At 57.7% G+C, this 14306-nt stretch overlaps 1 protein-coding gene across 2 annotated transcripts in view; it reads right to left on the reverse strand.

Moving 5' to 3' along the window:
* Window positions 1-7406, reverse strand: part of SRRM3 (serine/arginine repetitive matrix 3) — a 29330-nt gene extending 21924 nt beyond the window's left edge. For both annotated transcript variants that reach the window (XM_051809156.1, XM_051809157.1), the window contains exon 1: window positions 7334-7406. The gene's annotated coding sequence lies outside the window, so the exon portion shown is untranslated. The remainder of the gene's footprint in view (window positions 1-7333) is intronic.
* Window positions 7407-14306: the final 6900 nt, after the last annotated feature.

Here is a 14306-nt window from a genome sequence, read left to right on the forward strand (position 1 = left end):
GTGGCCTGGCACCCTCTGCCCATGACCTGGCACCCTTCACTATGGCCTGGTGCCAGCTGCAAGGGGAGATGAGGATCCCCACCGGCTGCCTTCTCCCTGCTCCTTCACCTTCACGTGTCTCTGCCTCCTCCTTCCGCCACCACAGTCAGTGTGTCCTCACTTGGCTCCAAAAATAACCCCTTGGAAGAGGACAGCCGTTCCCAAACAGCACTGCCGTGCCGAGGCTCTGGCTGATGCTCCCCAAGCCTGGGGGAGGAGATGCTCCCAAAACTCCTGGATCAACCAGACACAACCCCGTCTCAGTGCCCGCGGGCCATCGGCGCATGGTTGAGCACCCATTCCTCACTCTCCTTGTCCTGCCATGCCCCAGCTCCCCTGCCCAGTGCTCCAGCCCTCTTCCCAGTATGGGATGATCCCACTGGAGCTCTGCTGCCTGAATTACCAGCGTGGCCAGGCTGCAGAGGCACCACCTGGGTGCACAAACCTCCTGCAAAGAGAAACCATCAGGGGTGAAGGCAGAGCATCCTGCCTCGCTCTCCAAGCTGGATTTGGGCTTGAAGATGCAGCTTTTGCCAGCAGCCACTTCTCTGGGATGTTTCTCTCCCAGGGATCCTGCTGGAGAGGCTTTTCCAAGGATGGGTGTTGCCTGCACATTGTCTCCTCCGTGGCAAGCAGCCAACCCTTGGGTGGCTGACACACACTGCCCAAGAAGGATGGGAAGGAGGGATCCCTCAACCCAGCACAGGCATGAAGGGAGGACAGAGGGACCATGGACAGATCCCACCATTTCGAGCCCAGGGAGGGCTCACCGCTCCTGCTGTGCCATTCCAGCAGGACACCAGGCTGTTCAGAGCTTTCCATGGCCATGCCAGGTGGGATAGAGCCTGGGTGGGAACACAGATTGCTTATGAGGGGCTCTGAGGATGTTTCTCTGTTGTTTCAGGAGAGAAAAAGCCTCAGAGCCCTCCCCTGGGTGGTGGAGGTCCCAGCCTGGCTGGAAGGCAACTCCCACCCCGTGGCATCTCCAAGGGACATCCCTGGCTTTCCCATTGCCACTGGCTGCCCCACACAGTCATTTATCTCCTGACAAGCCTGCCCAGGGAGGACAGCAGCTGAGTGCTTAATTACAAAGCTTTTTTTCCTTTTATTTTTTTCCCCATCACTACCATACAGAGGGAGCCAACAGCCTTTATTTCTGCAGAGGCACGGGGGAGATCCTGCTGGTGCAGCAGGAGCCAGCCAGGGCTCTGCAATCCCTGGATGCTTGTCCCTGTTAGAGTGACTGGAAGGTCCCTCGGTCCCCCCTTGCCTGCAGCACCTACATTTCGAGCCCCACAACAAAGAGCTGCCCTGCTCAGCCCTCCCTGCCCATGAGGGACCCCTGATCCCAAACCATTCCATAACCCAGGGTGGCCCCAGGCCAGAGAAGGGAGAGATGCTGCAGAAAAAAAAAAAAAACCAGCTTGGGAGCTCCTCTTCATCTTTCTTCCATCAGGACATGGAGCCAAAAACCAGGAAGGAAATTAAAGAACGGGGTAAGGTCCCCGCTGAGAAACCTTCCCCCACGGAGGGGCTCAGGGAAGGAGATGGGGAAGGAGAGGCTGCTTTCTGCAGCAGCCTCTGCTTGCTTTTCCCCGGTGGGAATTAATTTTATCCCAAGCCCAGCAGTGGATAAATTCATTGCTGAGAAACCTTGAGAGAGTGTCAGATAGAGAGCTGGGGAGGTAGATGAAGATAAACCAGCAGCTGGATGGGTACCTGTGGGAGAGGGCTGCATGGCAGGGGAAGTGTGCAGATCCACCAGGAAACGCTCCATGAAAAGGATGTGGCTGGAGAATTCCCCCCTGCAACTGGGGCCAGGAAGGAGGAGCCGGACTGGGGGTGGACATGGTGTTGCAACCTGGTGTCTCCTCAGCTGTGAGCAATATCCACTGTGAGAGCTGACACCAACCCCTGCCTCAGCCACAGCATGGCCAAGAAAAAAAAGGAATGGGAAAACCACCCACAACCCCCCCAGCTCTAAACAAGGGCAGCCATGGGTGGCAAACACAGCCAGTCGTACACCTCTGGTGACAATGGGGACAAGACACCAGGACAGAGGGAGCCCATGTCCCCCAGGCTGGGTCTGTGCCCTCCCTATCCCCAAAGGAGGACCCCAGAGATGCCCTGCACTTGCAAGGGACAGCTCAGGGACACAGAGTGACCACCACCACCACCACCACAACCTCAGTCCATCGGCCACCACACGGGGACCACCTGGCTCTGCCAGCCCCAAATTTACCAGCATGGCCCTGCCCAAACGGCAGCGGTTTCCTGCCTGGCTCGGCGCTACCCCGATAATAAAGATGATGGTTAAATATTTAATTATCTGCAGTAATTACCCACAAAACATCAATCACTGGCAGCTGCTGCCCGGCCGCTGCCTCGCCCAGAGGGACAGGAGGTGTCTTGGGGCCAGTGCTGTGTCTCCATGGACTCCTAAGGGCTGCAGGATGTAGCTGGGGACAGTCACTGGCATCCATCCCCACTTCCCAAATTCCCTTACTGCCACCCAGGAGGGCCCAAACCCCCTGGCATTATGGGCTGGAGCGCTAGGGAAACTCCTGAGCAAATCCCTCTCTTCTCATATTAACAAGCTGTTCACCCACATGTTTTGGGATCCTGATCCTCTTCCCACGTACCACCTTGGACCCTGGGGAGGTCAAACCAGCTTTTCAGCTCACAGGTACTTGCTGCTGCCTGGATTAGAGCTTTTGGAAAAGTTCAGAAGTGCCCCATCCTCCATACTCATCCTCCATCCCTATCTTCACTCTCATCCCCAATCTCCGTGCTCATACTCATCCTCCATGCTTTTCCTCATCTCCTTCCTTCTCACCACCCCCAGCCACCATCTCCATCCCCCAGCCCCAGCCTCCATCTCCATTTTCATCCTCCATCCTCATCCCTATTTTCCATCCTCTTCATTTTCCACCACCATCCTCCATCCCCATCCCATGCCAGGGACCATCCCACATGCTGGGTCTCTCCCTCCCTTCCCAGCCATGCTGAATCACATCCAAGGTGTGTGGAGGACCTGGGCACCTGCAGTGCCAACTTAGTGACTGCCAGGACAGACAAAGGACAGACAGACTGCACTGTGCCCCTGTCACACAGCCAGGGCAGGCCCTGCCAGCCAGGGGTGCAAAGCCCAGTCTCTCCATCCTGCCAGGATTTGGGGCTGCTGGTTTCCACCCAGGTGGGCTGTGACCCCGAGGCACCTGGTGGGGTGGCACCGCATTGTGTTTGTCCCCATGTCCCAGCCCTGGGGCTGCCCCACATGGGCTTTGCCCAGCTCAAGGGTTCAGAAGCTCCAGCTCGAAGGGAAAGAAGAAAACAAGGAAAAGGAGCAAAAAAAAGTGGGGTATCTCACTGAACTGCTTTGGCCCTTTTATTTTCCAACCTAGAACAAGCCCCTTCCCAGCCGGCTCTGCTCAAATCCCCCCATGGGCCCTGCTCAGCACCCCGGCCATGCCCACAGCCCCCCGGCGCTGAGGCAGCAGCCGCCGCAGGGCCCCGCCGCTGTAATGCGGAGGGAGCCGCTCTCCCGGGGGGAGCAGGGCTGGCAGCGGAGGGCCGGCAGTGACTGGATGCTCTCCCGGGTGCCTGGATGCTCTCCCGGCGTCTCTCCCTCGGCGGGGAAAGGCGGCAGCGGTCCCTGGGCATCCTCCCCCCTCCCCGTGCCTCGGCGCTAATTAAAGCCGCCTCCGGCCGGTGCTCCATTAATTCTCGCCACATCCAGCTGCACCAGGCAGGGCGGCCGCGAGCACCCGCGTGCCGGGATGCGGGCACGGGATGTGGGCACGGGATGCGGGCGGCGAGCCCAGGACGGCGGCTCCTTGGACCACTCGTGCACTGAGTGTGCCAGAGCTCAGTCTCAACACGCCAGGGCCAGCCCAGATGAGGTGAGGACCCTCCAGCCGCTCCAGACACCGTGAGAAGGGTGATCCCCGTGGTTCCCCCTGCCCGCCAGGATCTCGTCAGGACACACCACTACCCACTGAAATCACAGCCCTGTCCCTGAATCATTTACAGCCCCAGCCCAGGCTGCTCCCTACCCGGGCCGTGGGGACAGCTGGGAGAAGGTCTTTTTTTTCAGGACACAAAACATGCCAGAACACCACCGCCAGGCAGTCGGCCTCCTCTAAACACCTGGCTGGAATTACAAGGAGGAAAAGTCCGGAGTTACTGCCATTAATTGGGCTGACCTTCTCCGGAGCTGCCTTCCAGTGCCAAAAACCATGAGTCAGACCTTCAAGAATGAGGAAAAAAGTCAAATCTGGCTTTAAAAGTGCGGCCGACCTGCGGCTCGTTAGCGCTGCCCTCCAGCCCCAAGCCACAGGGATCCTGCCCATGGAAAGGGGCAGCAGGAAGGGGCTGGTGACAGTTGATCCCAGCACCTCCATCCCTATTTCCCCGAGCTGAGGGGATCCTGTCCTATGGCTGCCCAGCCAAAATTTGACACCTCACAGACTTTAAAGCAATTAATAAAGAATATATGGATGCTGGCTGGGGGGTCAGGAGCTGCGGCTGCCTGTGCATACCTACGTCTGTGCAGATATATATATATATATATTTTAAAATAGATGAGGAGGCTGTGGAGAAGCTAAACAGTTGCTAAGCAACCGGGCTCCTTCCTGGCTTGGGGATGTAGGGATGGGGGAGCCAGGGGTGGGGACCAGCCCCACACCAGACAAGCACCACACAGGGGTATGAGCACAGAGATCCATCAGCTCCACTGGAGGTGCTCCAGAGTAAAGGGCACGACAGAGGGTGAGGAGCTGGGATTTACTCTTGACCCCAAAAAGACCAAACCCCCCCACAATCTGAACCCCTTGGGCTCCCAGGGGAGGCCAAGCAAGCTTTGCTCTCAGCTCTGGCTGGAGGAGAGCCGATGGGAAAGGAAACCAACCCCAGGACCCCTGCAGTGACCCCATTCCTGAGCCAGGGATGAGAGAAAGGAGGAGCACATCCATGTGACGGCAGCAATCCCCTCATGCTGAGTGGAGAGGCAGCGGGTCCAGGTGATGGGTAACCCTATGGGACCCCCCAGCCCCATGGCCCTCTGGCCACACTCTCCTCAACCCCTTGGGGATGCCCTGCCAGGCCTTTCCCAGAGATGGTTAAATAAGGAAGGAGGATGGAGAAGGGGAGCAGCCACCCCCCAGGTTTTTCATCCTGGGGGCCACTTGCTCTGCTGGGCAAGGAGTCAGGAGGAGGCACAGGCAGCTCCAAGGCCCATCACCACTCTGGGGAGGGGGAGAGTAATAAAACTACTACGAATAAAAGCAATTATTGAGCACATGGAGGAGCGGGGGGATGACTGCCACAATGAGGTCACCTTCCCCAACGGGGACACAATCCCGGCAAATGACTCTGGGGCCGAGTGCTGCAGGTGTGGGGGGTCATGGCCAGTGCAGGGGGAGCATCCAGCTGGGAATCCCCCCCACCATCCCCCCCCCATGGCTGGCTGGGTGGTTGTGTAACGGGAGGAGCTATTCCAGGGTTTGAGCACATTATATAAGCCATGGGCCACCTGGCCGGGGAAAGCGGGAGCTAGAAGACAGGGAAGAGGAGGAGGAGGAGGAGGAAGGGCTTTGGGGATTGGGGATCCCCCACATCCGGCAGACCCCTGGCAGCCAGGACTAAATCTGCATCCCACAGGCACCCCCTGCCAAGAGGTGTGGAGTGGGCACCCCCTGCTCTCCCTTCCAGCAGCCTCCCAGGACCTGCAGCCACACATCCACCCATGACTGGATCTGCCCCCCAGGGCACGAGACATTTGTTCGGGGGGAAAGCGTCATTTTCTTGGCACCAGGGACAAAACCAACCAAGAGCCCTGGGCTCCTCTGCCTTCCTGGCAAAGCCCCCTGCTCACCATCCCCAGTAGCAACCAAGGACCAAAGGCTCCCTTAAAATCTACCCAACTTCTGGTTCTGAAATCCCCCCACCTCTCCCTCCACATGCTGCCAAGATGAGTCCTGGGGCAAGGGAAGGCAGGTGGGATTCAGGGGGGATCCAGAGGGGATTTAGTGGGGAGGCAGGTGAGACCCAGGGGGTGGCATTGTGTGAGAACACGCTGGCAGAGGGGGACAGAGCTATGATGATGTTTGGGCACAAACACCGTGAGCTCCTGTCCCCAAAATCCCCCCCAGTGGGGGTGTCCCTGTGCTCCTGCCAGCAACAAACCCACATGCCAGGGCAGAGGGACCAGCCAGGACACATGCACCTGCACCCTGAGAGAAGGTCCCTGACATTTGTCATCAACCTGAGACACCCCCAACCACTGCCAGCCCCCAGGTGACCCCTCTGCAGCAGCAGGAGCACAGGGAAATGACACAACCTGTCTGAAATCTCTCTCCAGATGGGATGAATGAACCTGTGTCCCCTGAAAGCCACCTGAGCCATGCCCTGACTCCTCTCCACCAGCCCCCTGAAGGGCCATCCCTGGGGACAAACCTCCCTGTCCCGGGAAGGAGAAGCACAAAACACTCCCAAAAGACCAGCGGCTGGGCTGCTGCTGGGGTTCCCTCTGCCAAGCCTTGCCCCTCTCCTTCCCCCACACAACACCCGCAGGGTTTGAAATCTCATCAGCCAAACCCTCCCCAGCACAGCCTGGGGGTCCACGCTGCAGAGAGAGGGACTTTGGAGCCGTTGTCTTGGTCTCATCTCCCACCTGCACCACACAAGGCACCAGCATCTGCTGGGGGCTCATTGCTGTCCTGTCCCTCCCAGACAAAATCCCACTGCTGGGGGTCACCCCCTGTCCCCCTTCCAGCAGGTCTCCCCACAGGAGAGGGAGGTGTGTGCCTCCCAGCCACCCCCCAGCACCGGGGAGCACCTGATACATCCACGTCCCTGGACCCCCCGTGCCCCATAAAAGCATCTCATCTCCAGACTCCTCACACCATCTTGGACCCCCTAAAGCATCAAACCCCGCGGGGGGACACCCCTGTTACACACCTCCCCGTGGGATCCCCAGCTGCTCCAGCACCCACGAAGCGCTGCAATCCTCACCATCCTTTCCACCCGTACCCCTTTGGGGACCCCAATTCCCACCCCCCCCCAGGACCAGCCCACCCCCAATCCCCATCCCTGGGGGTCCTCACTCCCCTGCCCGCGGCCAGCATAACCTCATGGGGAGGGGGGGGAAAGCCCTTTCTCCCCACACACCCACCTCTCTCAGCGTCCCTCCGTGCCCAGCGGGGTCCCACCGCCCCCCACGCCCCTTCCCCTCCCTGCCCGGCCCCCCCCGCCCTGTGCCGGCCCCGCAGCCCCGGGCCCGGCCGCGCCTCACCTCGCCCCGCCGCCCCGCTGAGTCCGGCCCCAGGAGGGGGGTCCCTGTCGGCGCCGGGGGGTGCCGGGGGTGCCGGGGGTGGCGGTGGGCTCGGGGGGGCGCGGCGGTCGCGGCCCCTCCGGCGCGGCCCCGGCGCGGCCCCTGCTGAAGTGCTGGACAGCTCCGGCAGCGGAGCCGCCCGACACAGAGCGCCGCCGCCGCCGCCGCCTGCGCGCACCGCGCGGGGCCCAGCGCCGCCGCCCGGCCGGAGGGCGACACTGCAGCGGGGGCCGCGCCGAGCGGGGACAGCCGGCCTTAGAGGGGACACCCGGCCTTAGAGGGGACACCCGGCCCTGCGGGGGACACCTGGCCTTAGAGGGGACATCCAACCTTACAGGGGACACCTGGCCCTGCAGGGGACAGCCGGCCTTAGAGGGGACAGCCGGCCTTAGAGGGGACACCTGGCCTTCCAGGGGACAACCAACCTTACAGGGGACACCCGGCCCTGCGGGGGACACCCAACCTTACAGGGGACATCCGGGCCTTAGAGGGGACACCCGGCCCTACAGGGGACACTCGGCCCTACAGGGAACACTCAGCCCTGCAGAGGGACACCCAACTTTACAGGGGACACCCGGCCTTGCAGGGGACACCCAGCCCTACAGGGGGACACCCGGCCCTATATCCCACTTTGTAACCCAGCTCACCCTATCCGATATCCCACCTTGTATCCCATCCCATATCCTATCCTGAATCACATCCCATCCTGTATCCCACCCTGAGTTTCATCCCACCCCTTACCTCCTCACCATGATGCCCCACCTTCCCCCAGTGCTTCCCACCCCCTCCCAGTTCCCGGCTGATTCACCAGCAATGCCTGGGACCACCTGGGACATCCCCATCCCTGCAGATGTGGGGAATTTTTGGCTGCCTGGGGTGTCTGGGGTGATGTGGGAGGTGCCAGGTCCCCACTGGGGACATTCCCCAGTGCTGTGACACAGGAAATGAGCCGGTGCTATTAATTAATTCTCATTTCCTTCAGTGATGCTGAGCATTTGCCTTCCTTGCAGGCCAGGAAGGGATGAAGCTCACAAACTACCCCAAAGCCACCCCAACACTGCCCAGTGTGGGCAGGACAAGGGTTTAGCCACCCAAAACACCCTGAAACCACCCCCGTTGGGACACCTGGTCCCCCCAGAGCCCCCCATCCCATAGCTCAGCTTCCCCTGCACCGCCTGGGCAGTGCTTCCCCTTGGGACCACTCCTGGATTTGGCTGCTGGTTCCCAAAGGCACCCTGCTGCCGCTCCACAGGAGGTTTGGCCTCAGAGCGGGGATTTGGGGGGAAAGCTGCTGAGGAGACAGGGATGGGGAGCCAGAGCTGGGGCCTAAGGGGAGATTTTGGGCTCAGCTGAGGCTGAAGAGACCTGTCCAGGTGGGAATGTCCCCACTCTGCTCCCTGAGGGAGGACTGGCCTGGGGACCAAACTGCTGCCAGCAGCACTGCTCACCAGCACCAGCCCAAAATCACTCCATCCTTTACCTTTCTCCCCATGGGTCAAGGTGGCAGCAGGCCATGGGGACAGGTCCAACTGGGGGGGACACAGTGCCCAGCTGCAAATGGGGTGAAAGGCATGAGCATCCTCTTTCCACAAGGATTTAACAGCCTTTTGGGGTTGTTTCCTACCGTCTGCTGTGCAAAACCTGTGTCCCATGTCCGTTATTCATGTAGGGACTACATAAACAAGTGGCCACATGTTGAATCCATGTCTCTATTAAACTTCAGCTGAGCAGTGGGGCTGGGTTTGGGAGCTGCGATGCAGCCTCTGAAGCATCTCCAGGGCTGCTGCTGCCTCCCCCTGCTCCTGCCTTTGTGCCTGCCATGTCCCCCCGAGGTGACAGCAGATGCCACCTCCTAGGAGCACCTCCTGCATGGTCAGGGCTATTCCTGGTTTACTGCTGGAGGGGGAAAACAGCCCGTGACAGGAAAATCCAGCATCCCCAGGGTGAGCCTGTGCCCTTTGCAGCACCATTATCTTCCCAACACCCGCAGAGTCCGCAGCGCTGAATAATGCATCAGGTCCTGAGAAACAAAGAAGATGAGGAATGCAAAAGCAGCACAGGGAGATCCTGGCATTGGGGGGGGGGGGGGGGGATCAGCCCCATGGGGCTGCCTCGGCTTGGCCAGGAGCCAGGGCTTTGTAGCAGGACCACATCAGGTTTTGGGCAGCAGCCTGGGAGAGCAGCAGTGGGAGTATAGCCCAGCCCAGGGTGAAGGATCCCAGCCAGAGAGCTGGCACAAGCAGCAAACACAGCCAGAACCACACCTGGAATGGGATGGAGAAAGGCAACAGCCATCTGGGTGGGAAAAATGGAGGAAAGCAAGAAGAAAAAGCTGCCAGGCAGACAGAGAGCTGAGGGGTGAAGCTGGGAGAGCGTCATGAAGGGACGATCCGGTGGAGAACAAAAGGGGAGAGATGGAAGGAGTGGGAGAAGGGTCGGTAATTGCAAGCAAACAGACAGAGCCAGCCACGGCTGGGGGGAGAGGGGGAAAATCATCACTTGAAAGAAACCGAGGATTTGGGAAGGAGAAAAAAAATAAAGGCGATAAATAATTAAAGGAGATCAAACGAGGCAGGCGGCAGAACAGGCCTAATTGCAAGGATTCGCGCTGAGGTTCGACATCCCCACCAGCCGCCTCCTGACGCAGAAGAAAGGGCGGCCAGGAACGGCAGTGCCGGGCGGGAACGTGCTGCTGGCACAGCACAGGCAGGAGCCCCTGATCAAAGCCTGGCGCTGGCTTTGGTGGTGCTCAGCAACCCTGACAAGGCAGTGGGGGGAAAGAAACACCAGAAAATGGGGAGGGGGGGGGCAAAGCAAAGGCACGAAGGAGAAGGGGCTGGGAGGCCCCACAATCCTGTGAGAGCCCGGGGTGCAATGGGGACAGGGCACAGGAACAGCCCCAAGTGCACCCGGGGTGACCTTGGGCCGTTCGATTGGGGCCAGCGGCTGGAGGCTCCCATCGATTGGGGATTGACCTCGTGGCCACGTGGCCCTGCTCGATGCTGGGGTGGGTTTGCTGGGTCTCCTGCTTCCCCAGGGCTTCCTAACCCTCCTATGCCTCGGCAGGGGGTTTCTCTTCCTCATGGATTTGTCTGGTCACTTTGAAGCCCTGGGAAACACTCTGTACCTGTGCCGTCCTGCGGCAAGGAGACCTCCCATGTCCCAGCACATCTCCCTTGGCTCATCAAGGATCTGCCGCTTCCTGCTTTCCTTGAAACCTCCAGACTCAGAGGAGAAACAAGTATGGGAGGAAAGAACGAGCCTGGAAGTATCTCCAAGCAGCTGTTTACCACCAGACCCAGCCTTGGCTTTTACAAACCCAAAGGGCAGCCCTCTCTGAGCATCACTCAAGGTGGGAGAAGCAGAGACCTGCTGCTGTCCCAGAGCCCCCAGCTGCATCCTTCCCCATGACCAGTGCCCACAGCCTCCTCTGTGACCCCATCCAATCTGTCCCAGAGTCCCCATGGAGCCCCTGCAGGCAGCAGGTGTCAGGGACAGGCAGAGCAGTGGCAGAGCTCAGCTCCAGCGCTGTAACCTCTCCTAACAGGCAATCAAATCCCTGCCCCGGCAGGACTCCCTGCATATTAATTGCGCTGCGTTATCCAGCCATCTGTTCCCACAGCCAGGAAAAGAGCAGTCCCTTTGGTCTCCTTTATTAACAGGTTTCCCTATAAATGCAAACAAACCCTCCCGCCTCGGCACCGCACTCCAGCTCTGCTTTGAGGCACCCGGGAGGGAAGAGGGAGCTCTCGGGCATTTCAGTAAATCAAGAGCAGGGAATGCAAAGGTGGTGATTTCACACTGCCTGTGGCCAGGCGGGAGAGCCAAGGGAGGGGGGAGAGGCCTCTGCAGAGGCAAAACTGCAGCTCAAATGGTTTCTGATCCTCCTGCCCTCACCCTGGCCCTGTGAGGGAAGGAGGAAGCTGAGCTGGCTGCAGGGGACATCTGTCTGCACCCCCAGCTGTGCCCAACCAACCTCGGGGTGTGTTTCCCCCTCTCCTTTCCCCATTCATCCCCCATCTCCCTGGACAGAGGATGAACTGCCAGACCCAGTAATGCAAGGTTGAACACTGGGTACCACAGTGTTGGTGGTTGCTCAGGAGGACAGAAGCAACACTTTCTGTCCTGGTACCTGCTGTAGGCCCTGGATGCTTTCAGTTTTGGAGGTGGGCTCATGAGAGGGGGTGATAGTTATCCAATATCTTTCTGAAGTACCTCCAGCCTCTCCAGTTTTGCTCCTTTGCCGGAGTTGGGAAGGCAGCCAGCTTTGGCAAGGAAGAGGCTTCACTAAACTGTCTTCCTGTTGTTTCCTCTGCTTCTCCCTCTCCTAAATACCACCGAAATGCCATCGATTGTCCCCAGGGCTCAGCCATGACTGGGGCAGTTGTACCAGCCTTATCCAAAGGCAAATTGCAGTCCCTATCTCCCACCACCCACAGCACCCCTGGGGTGAGATGGGGCTCAGGGGTGGCAGGTCTGTACCCCCACACCAAAGCACCTGCCCTTAAATGGAGCCAGGAAAGGAAAACAGATTTCCCAGGAATAAGGGACACAGGTGTGCCAGCCTGCTCATCCCCCCTGAAGACTCCTGGGACACTGCAGTTAACCAGAAGGAGACTCAAGCCATACTGTTTAATTTGCTTTTCTCCTTGTTCTATCCTTTCCTGCACTTAATATGCTGCTCCAGCAGTACAGGAACAGCAGGTGGGATCGAGTGACCTGACATATGACCATCTGGAGAACCTTTATTTATTACTCTTAACACACAACTCCTCTGTATCTTGACATCTGTGCTCCAGTGCAGAGCTGGGCTGCCCGAGGAGGTGGCAGCTCCGTGCAAAGAAATGTCGCTGCACTGGAAGAGGTGCTCAGAGACCATCAAGACAAAAAGTCTGCACAGCATACAGGGTGAAACCCAAGAGTCCTGCACGGGGCAGGTTTTCCACCTCCTCCAGCCCTGGTCACTCACCTCCACAGGAGGTAAACACCAGAGGCTGCCGGCACAGGAGCGAGCGCCGTGACTCAGCAGGGCGGCCCTGCTGCAGCAACTTACAGGAGAGAGGATGAAGGTCGTGTGTCCTGGAGACACTGCACCAGGAAACAACTTCCAGAGCAGGCTGTTCACTTATCTGGGTACACCCAGCCAAACCCTGCTCCTCCTGAGGAGGGGTATGCCCTAGATCCTTTCCTCCTCCAGGGAATCTCCTCAGAGAAAAGCGGGAGTATGTCCCACACTTCCCTCTGCAAACCATCTCCAGTCTTCACAGGGATTAAGTTACCCACCACACAACTGCTCAGCCATGAGGACAGCACATGTAACCAAGTGGATAACACCTACACAGACCATTTCTTCAGACAGTGTCCTTCTGGCCCCTGACTTCACTGCAGAAAGCCACAAGAAGTGTGTCTCCTTTCCCTTCCCAAAACAGAGTGGATTTCCAGGCACAGGGAATAGCTGCAACTCCAAGCACGAGGCATGGGATTGGGGGAAAAAGAAACAAACCCAAAAACCAAACAGTGCAGGGACACTGTCAACATTCAGGGGATTTGAAGGAGACCCTGGAGAATTTACAAGTCAGCAAGTGCTGAGGAATAATGCTCTTCTGCCTCAGCTCCACTCACCTATGTTGTCCCTGAGTCCCTACCAGTGCAAGCGAAGCTTTCTGCTTGTCCATGCAATTCCTCCAGACTTTGCTGGATTTGGACTGCTGACACAAGAAAAGATAGAATAACCTAAGCCACAAGATGAACCTCAAGTTTTAAAAGTCTCCAACGCTCAGAAATCTGCTCTATCTGCTGCATTAAAAATAGCAGGACTGGAACTATTGTGTGCTCCTGTCCTCCTGGGTGCAAGGCCAGGCTTTCCCTGCAGCTGGTTCCTTGGCAGCTTTGGATGGCAGTTCCCCTGGACCAGCTGGGCACACAGACCATGGCACACACCTCTGGCAGGTCAATACACACCATTTTTAATAAGCTGTGCTGCCTATTTTGGGTACAAAATTGCTGACAGGCCTGCAAGACCCCTACACCCCATGACCTGTGTTACAGCAGTCTGCCATATGCTTTCCATTTATTGTTTGGAACAGTCTGTGCCATACTCACCAGGTCTGGCCACTCACTCCTCCTCAGTGTCCTCCAGTTCTGACATCCTCCCATGCCCCCCTCCAACACAATCTTTAATTCTTTAATCTTTAATTCTATTAATACCACCTAATAATTACTTTGTTCCAAGCCTGCTGAGTAATGACTGCCGACGCTTCAATTCCATTACTATTCCTGTAGAGAAACCAAGCTTCAACACACCAAATTTCTGCAGAGAGGAGTGACAAGGACTGTGCTTGCTGCCCTCCCTGCCCACATGTTCCACAGGGCAGGGAAAGAACCAGGCACTTGATAATCAATGCATCTTCAACAGTCACAACTGTGTGATCTGGTTCAGAATGATGAACCAATTAAAATAAAAAAAATAAAACCCATTCCAGACAGCTCAAAAGAAAGGATACAAGAAGTGGGAGGAGGAAGAAGAAAGGCAGAGACCAAAGAGCATCTACTACCTTTAAGTATCTTCCTTCTGAGAAGCTTCTGCCCCGGGTTCTCTGGCTCAAACCAACACTCCCCTCAGTTCCTCCAGAGGTGCTGGGCTTTAGCTTTTCCTTCTCCTCATCTAAATAAAGTCTGTTCAACTTAGAATTCAACCTACACAGATGAGAGCAATTCAAAGCAACAGCGTAAGCAGCGCAGAGCACGGAGGAAGAGTGAATTAATTGCTTCCTTCATTAAAGCTTACCTTCAAAGAAGTCAGCAACAGAACTCGTCATCACCATCTTCTTGCAGACATTTATTTTTATATTCACAAGAGGATGAATGTAAGAGAAATTTATGGAGATGCTAAATCAAGGCTTTTGTTCCTAACTAGAAAGAAGTCGCTCTCAGC

The sequence above is a fragment of the Manacus candei genome, unplaced genomic scaffold (assembly GCF_025592945.1).
Source record: "Manacus candei isolate 608988 ecotype Guabito, Panama unplaced genomic scaffold, ASM2559294v1 h1tg000076l, whole genome shotgun sequence".
Lineage (NCBI taxonomy): Eukaryota > Metazoa > Chordata > Aves > Passeriformes > Pipridae > Manacus > Manacus candei.